This window comes from Lates calcarifer, linkage group LG12, assembly GCF_001640805.2.
Source record: "Lates calcarifer isolate ASB-BC8 linkage group LG12, TLL_Latcal_v3, whole genome shotgun sequence".
Lineage (NCBI taxonomy): Eukaryota > Metazoa > Chordata > Actinopteri > Centropomidae > Lates > Lates calcarifer.
The window spans coordinates 19,572,396-19,588,259 of NC_066844.1; positions in this window are offsets into that span (position 1 = coordinate 19,572,396).

A 15,864-nucleotide genomic window follows, 5' to 3' on the forward strand; every position below is an offset into this window, starting at 1 on the left:
AAAATGTTATTACATTATATGTCCACCAGGGGGCACCAGAGATCTATACTGTAGCAAACTATACCAGTGTCTCCTTTAACTCTGTGATATTACTGTCACAGCAATCACAGAAAGGACAGAGCCGCTGTGCAGTTGACCTGTTCTAAGAACCCAATCTCACTTTTGCTTGTTCACAAATGGCTTGAGTTGATTGATGCACAGTATGTTTTTGGTCAGAAAAATGCCAGCAACTGCCAGGGATATTGATTGCTCTTTTTGTTTTGCCCTGACAAATTAAAACTTTTCATAAAATCCCAGCATAGCAGAACAGCATTCCCAGTGTACACCTACAACAACAAAATATAAAGGTTTTGACAATTTAAATGTATTGGTTCCTGTTTGGTAAAATCACCCTATTTTCTTAGAGGTGGTGGCCTTCACATTTCACCTGCCCCTGTCTTTTGTTGGCCTCTTTTCTCCTCTTTTGCAGCTCTTTCCATCATCATCTTGATGTATTAGTCCAGGGCTGTTTCAGGATGATCCATAAACCGTTTAACAGCCTTTCTTAAGTTAAATCGGGGTAATCTTATTCCTCATCCACACACATACACACACACACATACTGACTGATGCCGCAGAGCATGTTAAAGTGTAGTGGCGGTGTCTGCAGCCCATCCACAGGCCCATTCTCCTGGGTCTTTATGATGCTAATGTACTCCCCAGTCTAATAAATCCCTGTAGAGCTGCAAAGAGTAGATCTTATGGCTCACTCCGATCACCACCTTTTCGCCCATCTCCCCCCCAACACACATTACCGCAGCAGAAGTGCCTGCCTTGCACTTCCACAGATACTTGGGTGGCTGTTTAGTAAGAGGGAGAGAGGGGAAGGGTTGAGACAAATCAAACATGAAGGTGCAATTTAAGAGACGTTGGCACAGGAATGCAGGGTTCAGCCCTGGCATAGCGTGTGCTGGGGGGTGGAGTGGAGTGTACACTGAGAAACTCTCATCACCTCTCCTTCTGATGGTTGGGCCTCTTGAAGTGGGTTTGGCATGCCACCTTGAGAACCACTGCGCCTTGCAGAGAGGTGAGGAAGAGGGAGAAGTAAAATAATCACTGAGGTTTCTTTTTTTTTTTCTTACTGCCTGACAAGCAGTGAACAAGGAGCTCCATTCAGAGCTGTGGATGGATCCCCTATTGGAGTAGGAAGGAATGAAGCTTCATTTTTTCCTCCAGCCAATCCTCCTTTTCATCCTTCCTCCTCCTCATCTTCTCCCTGTACCTGCTCCCCTCCTCCCTCCCTCCCCCCATAGTCTTCCTCTGGCTGCTGGGCTTGGCTGCTTGAGTGTGTGTGTGTGTGTGTGTGTGTGTGTCCTCCCTCCCTCCTTCCCAGGGGAGCAGTGTGTCACTCAGCTTGAAGCCCACGGAAGTGAGGTGAAAGGGGGCTGATTGAGCTAATTTAGCCCCTGGATGTGAGAGCAGGAAAGGCCTCACCCTCTGCTAATAGACAGACATCAAAATGGAGATGAGTTGGTGGGGGGGTGAGAGGAGGAAAGGAAGAGAGGGGGAGGGAGGACCATAAAACTGAGACGACTTTTTGATGGATTTATCTCTTTTTGTCCGAGGGGATGTGGAGAAAACTTTTATGAACACTGAGTGACATTGTGAAGTTGGTAAAGGTTTATGTGTGTTTCCTTGAATTAAAACCTGCTGATATTACTTATTGATCCGTCCTCCTCCATTAAGATACCGTCAATCACGGCCTGCTTTATGATCTCTCCTGCCCGGGCCACTCACCGTACATCCTCTCTGACAGGTGGACTGGAACTCACACCAAAAATACTGGCTTTTACCACATGGATGGAAATTGGAGACACTTTTTATAGCCTCTGCAGGCATACATACTCCTGTAGGACCTGGTGGCCCGCTATCAAAAAGCCTCTAATGAAGATGGCACGATGACACAACATTGATTTTAGACCCATGAATCATCAACACTGCACATTTAAGTCTGTCCTAGAGTTTTTGGGCCACCTCTGAAACACAGATGTCTACTTATTCTTCAAGTCTTTTCCAAAGTCTTTTTTTTTAAACAAGATTTTGTCAGTGCACAGCTTTTTGTGCTTACATACATGCATTTCTGGTAAAAACCATGCTCAGTTGATCTATATTGGAGCTCAGTTCAGTGTTAAAAATGCTGTTACACATGGTAAATGTAGCATCCCTCTGAAAGTCAAAACAGAGAACTCACAACCACCCATCTCATGAGCAAAGCCGCCACTCCTTCCCCTCTCTTTTCCTCACATTCTCTCACTAACTTACTCAGTCTCGAACGCCATTGCTGCACACCTCCTGTCCCTCTTCATTCCCACCTCTCCTGCCCCTCTTTATTCTTTTGTCCGTCTTCCTCTACATATTTAATACTCTTCGCTGACTCCTCTCAACCCCTTGTGCCTCTATTCCTGAAAGAAAAGGAGCTCAAATTGGCTGGAGAGATGAATAATGTCCCTGCCATTAACAGTGGCATGGGAAGATCAGTCTTTTCATGTGTGTGGAGGTGAAAAGATGAGCTGTAGGAGAGGTGAAGGCTGGGTGGTGATGGTGGTGGTCAGGGTCTCTATCGCTGTCTTTAACTTTGCTCAGCTTTGCTCACTGCAGCACAGGAAAGAGCAGAAGTGAGAAGATGAGTGACTTGCGTGAAGATTTATTGTATGTGGTGGTTGAGAAAAGTGTGGTAGTGATGGTTTGTGTGTGTGCATGCATGTAAGCTGAAAGTTTGCATGTGAGTCTACTGCAGCAATTTTAGTTTTAAAGAATCAAAACTCATTTATGATAAAACAACTTAGCCTTTGACTTTTGGTTCTCTTGAAACAGGCATAAAAAGTACACTTTGTGAAAGCTATGATTAAGATTTTTCCCCTAACATCATAAAAAATAAATTAGAAATCAGCATTGCTTCTTTATTGATGAAATTCAATTTTGCACCAAAATGAAGTCCATGTATCCTGGGTTCTTACAGTAATTTTTCCCCGGATACTATTAGGTGAGTGGTTTTCCTCCTAAATGACCAGTAGGGGGAGTTAGTGGTCCACACCACAGTCTCGCCCAGCTAAAACGGAAGACAAACAAGGCCTGACTGACATTTCTTAGCACTGAAAATGAATATGTTGTTTGGAATTGTAGTGAATGTCATCCGCTGACAGTCAGAGCATCTGGTGCAACCTCTGATAAAATTAAGACGCAGTGTCATCTCTAAATTCCACCAGCATGCCAGGCAAACTGTGGCTGTTAGATATAATCAAAGATGGAACACAGACACTGTAACATCTTTTAGTATTGTGGGTCGGTTCGAAAGGTGCTAAATTAAGCTTATCATTATTGAGAAAAATAATGCATCTGACATACAATTTGTCACATTTTGAAGGTTATCCACTCCATCCTTTTCCCCGGCAGATGATGGAGTGACTATGAGAGTGATGAGTTCTGTATCATATCCTCATGGAGGGGACTTTATGTTGAGCAGGACTTCAAATGATGGACAACATTATCGTCCTTCATGATCCACCAACCCCACCAAAAAAAAAAAAAAAAAAAAACAAACAAAAACCCCCTTGAAGATTACTGACTAACTAATGGATTGGTGCACAGGATTCATCCTAGCCTAAGCTCCTGAGATCTATTTGTTCTTTTTCTATGTTTGTTTCTGGATCTGCCAATCCATCCATCCAGCAATCCACTCATCCATTCATCCATCCATCTTGCAAATCCTCTTCAGTTTCATTTGGTGTTGTTGTGAGTGAGAGGCTGCCTCTGTGAACTTAGAATCTGAAGGTCGCAAAGATCTGACTTTTTTTTTCCACCCGTACCTCCCTGAAAAGCAGCGTAGATTATACAGCCTACAGCTGTTATCACATTTATGCCCTTCTTCAAGCTTCTTTTTATTCTCATCCTCTCGTCTCCCGCCTTTCAGAGACCTGAAGATAACGGCACACCACATGACGCCATTGTCCTCCCTCTCTCTCTCTCGTAGGTGGAGATTTAAAGTTCTGTTTTAAAACTGCCACTGTTCCAATCCTACTTAACCCCCCTCCTCCTCCCCCTCCCCTTGTCTCCCTCCTTCCTCCTGAGTATACTACCTAACCCTTCTGAACTTCAGTCAGAGTTACTGAAGACCCAGAGTACACTAGGGAGTCAGCTACACTGCTGAGAGAGAAACAGAGATAGACAGAGACTTAGCTGCCTGCTATTCTACCACTCTCTCCGGTAATAAGAAAAGTTTCTGTTCTTTTCTGTGTTACAGCAGAGAGATAAAACTAGGGATCACTCACACTCACGAGCACTTTTGTGCACACTCGCACTTATATATATGTGCTCTGGAACACGCTCACACACATGATCTCAGAAATGCACACGGCAGAGATACGCAAGTCTGGGAAGACACAAAAACGAAGGCACAATATGGATGACAAACTTCACCCTCAGACACAAAAGCGTCACCCTTGCATACAAAGCTCTCTGACTCTTTTGCACAAATTTGTGCGGACAAAGAGAACCAAAAGACGAGGAGGAGAGAAAAAGAAACAAGTTTCGTCTGTAAACGGCTGGAAAACCTGATTCGAATTAGAGGGCGATTTCCACAAAGGTCAATGTATTCAGCTGATATCCTAAGAGGGAGGAAATTTAATACCCCTTTTTGGTTGAATTAATTAATTATAATATTAGGCTAGCTCTAGGGGCCCTTTTCTTCAGTGATTAAGTGAGCACATATCTTTAAAAGACTGTGTTGGTCTCTGGGGCCCTGGGCTTCTGAACCTTGGGGTGAAACAGAGAGAGATGTATTATACATGAGAGGACGGAGAAACACAGGCCAGGCGGCTCACCTCCGCGGCAAGACACACCGCGTTACCTATTTAGACCTTCAATAGCACTTGTCTTTCTTTGCAGAGGCGCTTCTCTGTCGCCCCTCTGCCCTCCTCTGGTCCCTTCAGTGTTCAGCTCAGTGTGGCTTAAGTTAAAATGTCTCTGAAAACAGGTTAGTAGACTCCCGTACCCATCTACACCTTTGCATTTGTGTCTTCAGCGGTGTAATGTAAAATATAAAGACACACCTCAAAAAGTTAAATTCTTGAAAGAATGGAAATTTTAGCAGCCAGATGTATTCAGGTATTCAGAAGTGAAAGTACTCATTATGCAGAATGGTCCCTTTCAGAGTGTTAAATTATTGATGCATTAACCTGTAAGCAGCATTTTAATGTTGCAGGTCATCCAGGTGATGCTAAGATTAAATACATACTGCTGGGTATATTATTTTTTAATATCTCATATCTCTCTATATACAATATATCTTATATTTCTACTGTGCTTTTGAGCCCCATTGTATTACTGCTTATTATTAATAGTCATATTAGTTTATCTCTCTTTGAGCTGATCTCAGCTGTATTAGCTGGAATTTTTTTTGCACATAACTTCATTACTGCAGCTTTTAGATGAACATAGAAAAGTAACATTACCTGCATAAATAAATATGTTCAAATGATCTCATTTTTTAAATTGTTCACTGTATATTTTTCATGTAAAATCACTGCATAGCTAGAGCCTTAAGATAAATATAGTGAAATATATTATTTGCCTCTGAAAGTGAAAACATAAAACTGCTCATTATGTATATACTCAAATAAAGTAACAGCACCTCAGGACTGCACTTGTACTATAAATCTACTTAGTTACTTTCCACCCTCTGAAAAAATGTGTTCTCACACACGTGTGTGCATGCAGAGTATGTGTCTCCCTGAGCATGTGCTAACCTCTGTACTGACCCAGCAACGGACCTCCTAGCTGTCAATCATGTTAAACGTGTGTGTGTGTGTGTGTGTGTGAATGAGTGACAGTTCGTTGACATCACGTCTAAATCATGGTTACTTAATGGCTGTTCCCTTTTCTAACAGAGGCTGATGATGGAGACAAAGAGGAAGGGCAGTGATGACAAGAAGGTGATGACAGGGTAGGAGGGAAAATGATGGGATGTTGCTTGAGGACGGTGTGTATAAGTAAGTGTGTGTGTGTGTGTGCGTGTGTGAGAGAGTGTGTGTGTGGTATAAACAAAACAAATACATCTGGATTGTGGAAGTGACTCTGGCTGCCCACATACTGCATCCACCTACATACAAAGGTGTTGTGTTGCAGAGCCAACGAGTGCTTGTGACTAACACGACTAACACCTTCATACTACTTCATACCATTCCTCAATACACACATAAACACACACACCTACACACACACACACATACAACCGTAGGCATCCTGCCCCCACTGCCTGACCCCACTAAACATTCAGGTACAATTAATTATTCCTTCCTGATCTAACGAACGCAGTGCACTGATTGGACACCCTGAGGGTACAAGGGCACTATTTTAAAAACACTTTCTGGTCATGAATTTTAATCACTTCAAATGTATTGATAAATTATTAATTAAGTGACTTTAAGTGATGCCAGGTGGGCATAATTTCAGAAGGAGTAGTAAAATGCTTTTGGGGGTGAAGTGCTGTGATGTGAAAGCAGAGCGAAGGAGCTTGTTATTTTTCTCTTAAAGCAGCTGCAGTTTTATTTAAAAGGGATTTCTCACAAAGTGTTCAACAGTCTACGGGGCTTATTTGGTCTTGCAGAGAGGATCTGCCATTTTGCAAAAATTAAGGCCACTTTTCATTCTTTGTTTTATTCCAGCTGTAGGGCTCCAGTAGTAGTAGTAATAGTATTGCTAGTAGTCTTCACTGAATCTGATTTTTTGCTGGATTGAAAGTCTTCTATTTGGTTAGTGTGGCCTTAATCCTTAAAGGGTTATTGTACATATTTTTTGGAATTAAAATACAACACATCAGCATTTTCAGCTCATGTATCTGACATTTTGGAAGAACAAATACAGCTATGGTTTAAAGCCACATAAAGCACACGCTTCATCATGCATTTTCTGGGGTGACATCCAGCATAAACTCCTCATAATATTGCTAATATTAGGTTAATGTTCAAAATCTGAGACTGAATGTGTACATGACTTCCTGCTGGCACCCGGCAGGTTCGGAGTAAAAATACAGTATGTTTAAGTGTGGGTTCCAGTGCGTCTGTGCCTGTGTCTGTTCTGCATGCGCCTGCCCGTTCTATAGGTTAACCTGCCGAACAAGACCCGAGCGGGAACAGCGCAAATTACAAATTACCTCCCTTATTAGGCCTGACCCCAAATTTCCTTTCATGAATATTCATTATGGTGGCGCTCGGCGCGCCAAGAAATGAATTTGCCCTCTCCTCAGAGTGGACTGTGAATAAGGAATGATTAATGGAATTCTGCGTGGTATGAATCCATCATTCCTAGGATGGAGGCTGGCCTGGTAATAAGGATCCAATTAGAGCCACAGTGGGTGGGACACAGCGGGAGCCACGGCAAGACAGACTCTATAACACCTACACTCTCTCTTACACACACGCACACACACACACACACACATGCACACACACTTACAAATACAGTCATTTCTTGCATTTTTTTTTAATCTGAAAATTTCATTACAAGAAATTGAGTTTAAATGTACAAATTTACTCCAAGCAGAGCTAACTTTTCTAGCATTTCTTTCCCTTCTCTGCAGCTGTCTCCCTGCAGAGAAAGAGTTTTGGGTGCCACCAAGCAGCCACCCCCCCCTCCACCTCTATCTCCCAGTACACCTCTCCCTCTCAGCAGGGGCTGCTTTAGCTCTGCTGGCACCTCCACCTTTCCTGGTTAATTTCATGTTCCGGTGCGTCCTGAGACAGCTCATCCTGCTGCCAAATATTTGTGTTGGGAAGACCAGCTAATCTGGAACTGGGTACATGCTCCTATCCACATGTGCACACACAGACACACACACATACACACACACTAGCACATGCTGGGTTATCAGTGCACAAGTTGGGTTTTTGTGTGCCAGTGTGTGTATTTGTGTATGTGAACGCATGTGGAGCAGCTGATACCAGTGTGTATCTTCTACACTCTTGACCAGTGTATCGACCATTTGGCCAAGTTAAAGCAGATTAGTGGGGCAGCCATGTTTACTGCTGAAGTGCAACTGCTGTGTTTACAAATGAATGGAAGAGTGAGGAGATGGAGGGATGGAACTCATGGAGAAGGAGGAGATTCTCAGTACCTGTCTATCTTTCAAAAAATTGGCTGAGTTAGCCTTCACTAACTTTGGGTTTGTGTAAGAGGACTGTGTAAATGAAATTTATTGTTCTGCTAAGTCCATCTTAATTGAATATAACCCATGTTTCACCTGTGGCCAATGTAAATTCCACTTCCTGGAACATCTTTATTGTCCGTTCATCTATTTTCCTGTGTCCCCATCTCCTGTCCCTGGCTTTAATGAGGTGTTCTGTTCCTCTGCCTCATAAACTAAAACCTTTTAGATGAATTACATCTCCTTAAGATTCATCTCCAGCGCCGTGGCTTCTTCTCCCCTTTTATGATTGTATTTAATCCACATCACATCTTTATTCAGAACAAATACCCCCTGTATGACACCTCACGGAGAGCAGGCAGGGAAGAGGAATGTTTCGGCGAAGGTAGAGAGAGAGACATGGAGATGTGCCAGCACGGCTCAGCCTCCTCTCTCTGATGATATCCTTGATAAGACTTTTAGCTAATTACTGACTGCTGCCTCTGAATGCAGCTTCAGTGAAGAGAAAGGCAATGAACCTGCCTCCTAGCTCAATAGAGAGGCAGCAAGAAAAAAGAAAGGGGACGCGGCTGTTGAAAGAGAGACAGATTAACATTTGTTCTTTTACATGCCTCCCTCTGCCACACACACAATAACTTTGCTTATACTAATTAACAATTAGCAAAGACTGGTTGGCTAATTGTGTTATTGCTCCTAATCAAGAGGCTAATTACCAGAATGTCAATTTAGATTTAATTACTAAGTGCTTTGTTAATTCCCACTGAGCATAAGTTACCCTTTCTCTCTCTCTCTCTCTCTCTCTCTCTCTCGCTCCCTCTCTTTCTCCCCCTCCCCACCTCTCTTTCTCTCCTTCTCCCTTTCTTTACCCCCTCGTTCCATGTTGAACCTTTGGTGTGTTCTGAGGTCCTGTGTTGGGACTTGGGGGGGGTTGAGTGGGAGTGGGTAAATACAAAGATAAATGAGGCAAGGTGTTCGAGCAGGGGGACCAAGAGGCAGAGGCATTAATGAACAGCTTTTACTGCCGGGCCTCCAATTAGCCAACTCTATTCTGCCCAACATCACAGAGAAAGGAGATCCACTATAAGATCCACTCAGCCCCCCCACCCCCCCCAACCCCACGAGTACTACCACCACCAGCCCATCACAGCTGTCCCTGACTCTCCTCCGTCCACTGCACTAAACCCTCAACTACCTGACTTCAAATCAGCAGGTGCATCCAAGCAATTTATTTTTTAGTGTGTTTACTGCCATATTTTGAGTTTTTTACTCTGATAGTTCTTTTTAAACGTTGTGATAAACATCTTTTGTGTGTGGATCTGGATCAAGAAGAATACAATATGACAGACTCTTGTTTTATTTTGGTGAAATTGTAATGAAATCTTTTGCTGAGATATACTTTGCAACAACAATAATCATCATAATTATTATCATCATCACCATCCTAGTCAGCATACAAATGAAATAATAAAGATGTAATCACTATAAAAGTGGTTATTTTCTTTATATTTCTGTTCTCTTTTAAAAGGTTCTTGAATGGTTTTGGAATAAAGAAGTTCCTTTCCTTCTCAGAGAGGGACCATACACATAATACTTGTCAATAACAATAATGACAATAATAATTCTTACTTTCTATTTTATTTATTTTAACTTTTTGTAATGTTTCCATTCTTACCAGTGGCTTCCTTTCCTTCCTTTCTTCCTCTTTCTTAATTCTCTCTTCTGATCTATGAGGTGCATCCTCACAGCTCAGGTCCTCTAACATGGATTTAATGGTCATTCCATGTCTCTCTTCTTTAGACAAAGCAAGCAAACCACAATACATCACACAAGTGCACATACTTAATCACTTTCCCAATGTGCACTACATTTGTTCTGTCAAAGAAAACCATTTATCTCTCCCTCTGTGTGTGTGTGTGTGTGTGTGTGTGTGTGTGTGTGTGTGTTTTCTTCTTAATTTGTTAAGCACCCTCAAACACACAGTGTTCAGTGACTCTGAACATCACATTGTTGCCTGGAACAAAATGTTTAAACACAGATCTTGTTGTGAATGATGCTTATCTGATGCCTGTCTCTTTATGCAGGCATCTTATTCAACCACTGTTTGGTGCTGTTGTCTTACTATTATTCATCCCCTGGACCGCTGCTGAGGATGGGGGGTGAACACATACATGCGTGTGCGCACACACACAAACACACGCGTGCACATCTCTGTCTCAAAAAGAGCAAGCGCTTTCACTCTCTTCTCTAACTGCCTGGCTCCTCATACTCCTGCCAAAATACCATAAGACAGGGTATAATATATATAATTATCCCCACTTACATTAGCCATTATGCCAGTGGAGCATTGCCTGCAGAATGACACACGACCTGTCAAGACTTCATTCACGCCATTAATAAGCGTCATTAGTGTCTGCTTTGAATACCCCTCTTGCACACTGCAGTCATTTCAACATGTCATAGATTTTAATTTGAGGGTAAAAATAGCTGTGAGGATATTATGCACTCTCCCAGCCAGTCTTTGTGGTCTTCTGATAGGGAGGAAGTTCACAGTGTGACCTTGGATTTTCTCTTTATTGGAATTAGAACCATTACTGTTCTTTAGTGCTGTGGGCCAGCGACTAGCACAGAGGCTGCTATGCTTAGTGTGCTCCTTCCTTTGTGGTGTCCATCAACAACATTCAAAATCTGAATTTTAAACCATTAGTTTGTCACAAATGATGTGGAGGCAATTGACCAGCATCTTATGCAGCCTTACACAAAGTGGGTTAACTGCCCTAAATTATTTCAAAAACAGAATACACTTAAGGAGCTAATGCCATGGTGGCTTGCTGAGACATGTCAACTGCTTATCAGCTGCTCCCACCACCATATAATAAGTACCTTATCAAAGAAGCGTTTGTGATCTAATAGTCAGTTTCTTCACTGTTAACTACAAATAGGATTTAAAAAAAAAAAAAAAAGTATGTACAGGACAAAAAATAAAAATAAAGGTTACCTTTGCAGTAGACATCACATACATGTGGTGGATGTAAATGAGCCCTTGTTGAGGAAAGCCACAATGATGATCTGTGAACCATCACCAGGTAGCTGGTACACACATCATTGTAGCATTACCTAGAGTGTATGTTCTTGTGCTTTCAAATAACATTATATTTATTTGCAAAACACAGGTTATCCACCAAATAGTAAAAGAAAGAAAAGAAATGCTTTACTTTCAAGAGTTACATGAAAAGTCTGACACCACTCTTGTATCGGTAAACCACAATGTGTTGTTTTTACATTAACTAGCTGTTTTCCCCTGTTTCCACTTTCTGTGCTAAGGTAATTGCAAATTACAGCTAATGTCCTGTACAAATAAGACTGGTACCATTCTTCTAATCTACGTCTTGGCGAGTGAATGAAGTTCTGCCTAAATGGTAAAAGTGGTTTGTATGTGAAAAGTCAACTAAGTCTTTGTGCATCATCAGTTCTTAAGGAAATCATTGTATTAATGATGGAGCTCCAGAAATTTATGTCACGCAATCCCGGCATGCAACAGTGGAAATCAAACACAGCCATGTCAGGAAAGCGCGCTGTTCAAATTACTGCTGCCACTGCTAGCAGCTTTCTTGTCTCTTTGCCTGCTGTATTTATAAAAAAGTGAACATGGTGGATTGCTTTTGTGCTCCGGGATACCAGAATAATCGGGAGCAAGCATAGGGGAGAGCATTATATCGGATTCTCTAAGATCCTGAAAGACGACAGAAATGGATTACTGTCATAAAACGTGCCAGAAGCGATCAGAAAAACGGAGCGATGGGAACCCACAGGCAATGGATTCTGCTTATCATATCAGGTAACTTTAATGTCTTGCTTATTTTACATGCTTTAACAGTTCTATGTTCATAAAAGGCATTTTAAGTCTATGCATTGTAGCGTAGGTTTTGCGGGGCCAACTTGTTGGACGAGGGAAAGTCGATCAGGTAGGCTAGTTGTAGATGTCTGGATGCTGCAGGTCTGGAACTTTGTACGCTCTGGCTGTCTCAATATTCGTGAAAATCACATCAGGGGCATTGTGCATTGTAAGGGTCAGTAATATTTAATCTATCAAGTTTTGCAATATATCGTTCAATTTCCGTGGATTTAAAGTGTTGAAGTGGGCTCTGACGGCCTTAAATCAGCGCTGGCCCCATTCATTTTTTGCTCGGGCTTTTCCTGCTAACATGACGATGTAAACAAACCGAGTCACGTGACGCCCGGTCCCTGACAACGTATTGCGTGCGTTGATGTAATACATCCACGATTGTGAGGTTTCCAGTAAAAAGAGTAACAACCAAAATGAAAATCACAAATTTGCTTCTCTTATTCCAGACTGACAAAATGTCCAGTTAAGCACTAAAATACCAGATCTTAGCTTGGCACATTAAGATCTTTGCTGCCTACATAAATTATAAATGAGATAATACTTTGCACTATGTTCATATTTCATCACCCTAAATGTTTTGGTTTAGTCCACTAGCTCTCTGTCCTTTAATCTCGTCAGAACTCAGGCAACTTGTACTGTAGGTAAATCTTACATACGAGGAGACATAAAATGTTACAAATATGGGAAATTGGTTTAAAAACTATCACTATTGTGTGCTTTTTCTTTAGCATCTTATTATACTGACTTATTAACCATAAGTCGTGATGATGCAGCAGTTTCATTACAGTTGTTGGGTGACCATTGCCCTTATCCTGGATGCCCCAATTAATGTAGACACAGAGCAGTTTTTTCTCATATCAAGTCATAAATCTGCCTTTTTAACCCAATTTGAGTTAACTCGCCCACAGCAGTTTAATATATCTTTTAAAAAATCTATATCCTCTTGAGGTAGGATGACAAAATGCTTATTCTGTTCCTCATGCCCTCCTTTCAGTGCTGATTAAGTGTTTAGAGCAAGTGTCTTTGTGTGTGCACCCATACATGCCAGCATCTTGGAGTGTCTTAGAGTGTGTGTTCTTGTCATAAAGTGTCCCGGTGTGTGCAGCTCAGGAATAAGAGACACGGGGGAATCTCCCACAGGTACAATACATGATGAGTGTCTGTGTGTGTGTGTGTGTGTTTCTGCTGTGTGTGTGTGTGTGAGACAGAGGGAGAGAGACTGTCCCACAGGTACGACACTTTGTGTATGTGTGTGTGGGTGTGGGGTGTGTGTCTCTGTGTGGCTGTCCCACAGGTACAGAGAGTGTTTGAGCCTCCTGACAGGCTGTGTCTTTGATCGTTTGGTGAGTCGGTCCTTGTTTGCCGCGCCTGTGTGCAACTGCTGTAGGGGCTAATTAACCAATGAAAAGACTTAATCACTAGAGCCTGCTGTCAACTGTACACCTTGGCTTGCTTTCAGGAATCTTTAAAAAGGGAGGTTGGGAGGGGGGCAGAGGAGTTAACGGTGCAGGAGAAGGAACAGAGAGGGATTTTTTTTTTTTTTTGAGAAAGAGGGAACTTAAAAGAAGTATTTGTTTCATTTTTCATCAATGATAAGTGTACATGTTCAATTCTGCAACTAAACCACACAGCATCTTTATTTTCTTCCAAAGTAAGAATGAGAGGGAAGGGGAAATTTATAAAAGGATGAGAGAAAGAATCAAAAAGACAACCATTAATCCTGATCAGTGACCCATCATAGCCCCCTCCTGAAAAAGAGAGAGTGAGGAAAAGGTAGGGAAGAGGAGAGAAGAGGATGGGGAAAGAGGGGCTGACACACCATGAACCTCTCCTCTATGCAAAGAGCCAATTAAAGCCAGGAGAAGCCTCTTCTGTTGTCCCAGCCGGCTCCAACACGGTGGCCCCTTCTCCTCTAACCCTCCCCTTCACTCACCTCCCATCAGCAAACTGCCCGTCTGGCCTTTATGCTGTCATGGCTGCTTACCTCTGGCCCCCCAGTAAACAAGCATTATGTAACATACACAATTTGATGTCTCTCTCAACATGTGTGTGTGTGGGAGTGATGATGATGACCTGCAAGTGGCCACTAAAGTTTACTTTCTATTCACCAAGACCCCGTAATTAGAGAAACAACGTCAAGTACAGAGCTGAGTATTTTCACCCTGGATTTAACCTTGCTGTTCAGCTCCATGAGGGTGTGCGTGTGTGTGTGAATGTGTGTGCATGTGTGTGTGTTTTAATATTGTCAGAGTAGCTGCAGTGTGATCTTGTCACTGTCTCTTCATGCAGATCTCTCTGCCCTTTACAGGCCTCTCTGGCTTTTCATGCTGAGGATGTCATTTTTCTCCAGGGTGATTTATTTGTCTGATTTATAATGTGATTAATTTTGACCTAGTGAAGAATGCTGTTTGTATAAAAAACTGTTTTGCTTGGCTCCACAGAGGAAAATAGATTTATCACAACTAAGTATGGTGAGATACTGTTGAAATTAAACGCCATAACTCTTGTTCTTCTATTTATTTAAAGTGCATTGTCTTAACAGTTGTAACGTTTAATGTATTGAATTAATTCCATGTCATTAAGGTACTTCAGTCTAAAACTCTTCTGTGTAGTGTCTGTGTAGTTTATGTGAAATTTGATAGCTTGTAATTTCATTTCATTATAGCCCTTAAAAGGAAATGTCAAAAAATCTAAAAAGGTTACCTTACAAAAAAGGCCCCATATGCAGAGAAACATCAACAAATTTGCAACTGGAAACACATTTTTTGAACAAACTAATAACTATACATATTTGGGAATTAAAATCACCATAACAGGAAATTGTAGCCATAGAGCTTTTGCTCAGTACAAAGACAGATTTCAATTCAAATCTTCCTGAAAATATTTAAGCAACAGGAGCACATAGAGAGGAGTCATTTCAGTCAACTTCCTGTAATTCAATGAGTTAACACTCCACAGTATTAAAATTGCCAAGGACCATCAGGACGATGAAACATCCAACCACCCATTCAGTACCAACCACCCAATCTCAGTGGTGAACAAAAAGCTCAAAAACCTTGACAATATACAGACTGAACACAGCCTGACCATTGAAACAGACAGACAAAGGCAAACCTGGCAACAAACAGAGGACAAGGTACTGAATGTAATCTGCATTTTGGCGAGACAGACTTCACCTCCTTTGCAGAAAGCACCAATTATATTGACCTATGAAAACAACTGTTGCACAATGTCAACATCGTAGAGTGCGCCCGTCAACAATACAGCTCTATTGGCTGCAAAAAATAAAATGTCTGCATACCACACCCGAAGGGAAAACCATCTCTTCTTTAGTATATACAAGGTTTGTTTCGAAAGTTTCTTTTAGTTGGTGTGAATCCGTCTATAGGGTTATAATGTGAATTATTTGTGTTGTTTTTTTCTGATTATAAATTATTGAGCTTTTTTGAGAGCTATTAACTATTTTGATAATCACTTAATTGTATGCCGCCATTATGAAGTGCAAATGCTAAATATTTTCTTGCTCCAGGTTGTCAAATATGAGGGTCTGCTACTTTTCTTATATATTTCTGTGTTGCAATTCTGTGATAGGCTCTTTCCTGGCATTTTATTGACTGGATATTTCTGCTTAGTTTACTATTTTACTGTTTAAATTATTAGACAATTAAGTGATGAATGATTACATTTTGTACTCAGTACTAACTACTTTAGCAAAAATGTAACCTCAAGATTTATTTATATCCATAGAGAGAGATAACTCTATAGAGACCTTAGGCTTAAA